Source organism: Arachis duranensis, chromosome 9 (genome assembly GCF_000817695.3).
Source record: "Arachis duranensis cultivar V14167 chromosome 9, aradu.V14167.gnm2.J7QH, whole genome shotgun sequence".
NCBI lineage: Eukaryota > Viridiplantae > Streptophyta > Magnoliopsida > Fabales > Fabaceae > Arachis > Arachis duranensis.
Genome location: NC_029780.3, coordinates 36,556,130 through 36,557,041, shown reverse-complemented (window position 1 = coordinate 36,557,041; position 912 = coordinate 36,556,130).

The following is a 912-nucleotide window of genomic DNA, read 5'->3' as shown; positions in this document are numbered from 1 at the left end:
AGTTGAACTCCAAGTTATAACGTGGGCCAAGTTATAACGTGTTTATCATGACGTGTTTCTGGCGTTTAACTCCAGACAGCAAAATGTACTTGGCGTTCAACGCCAAGTTACGTCATCAATGTATGGACTATTATATATTGCTGGAAAGCTCTGGATGTCTACTTTCCAACGCCGTTGAGAGCACGCCATTTGGAGTTCAGTAACTCCAGAAAATCCATTTTGAGTGCAGGGAGGTCAGATTCCAACAGCATCAGCAGTCCTTTTGTCAGCCTTTTTCAGAGTTTAGCTCAAGTCCCTCAATTTCAGCCAGAAATTACCTGAAATCACAAAAAAACACACAAACTCATAGTAAAGTCCAGAAATGTGAATTTAACATAAAAACTAATGAAAACATCCCTGAAAGTAGCTTAAACTTACTAAAAACTACCTAAAAACAATGCCGAAAAGCGTATAAATTATCCGCTCATCACAACACCAAACTTAAAGTGTTGCTTGTCCCCAAGCAACTGAAAATCAAATAGGATAAAAGAAGCGAATATACTATAAATTCCAGAAAATCAATGAATGTTAATTATAATTAGATGAGCGGGACTTGTAGCTTTTTGCTTCTGAACAGTTTTGGCATCTCACTTTTTCCTTTGAAGTTTAGAATGATTGGCTTCTCTAGGAACTTAGAATTTTGGATAGTGTTATTGACTTTCCTAGTTAAGCATGTTGATTCTTGAACACAGCTACTTATGATTCTTGGATCCTTTTTACCCTTGCCTTTTGGTTTTAAGGGCTATTGGCTTTTTCTGCTTGCTTTTTCTTTTTCTTATTTTTTTTTGCCAAATTTTTTTTTTCGCAAGCTTCTTCTTTTTCACTGCTTTTTCTTGCTTCAAGAATCAATTTCATGATTTTTCAGATCATCAA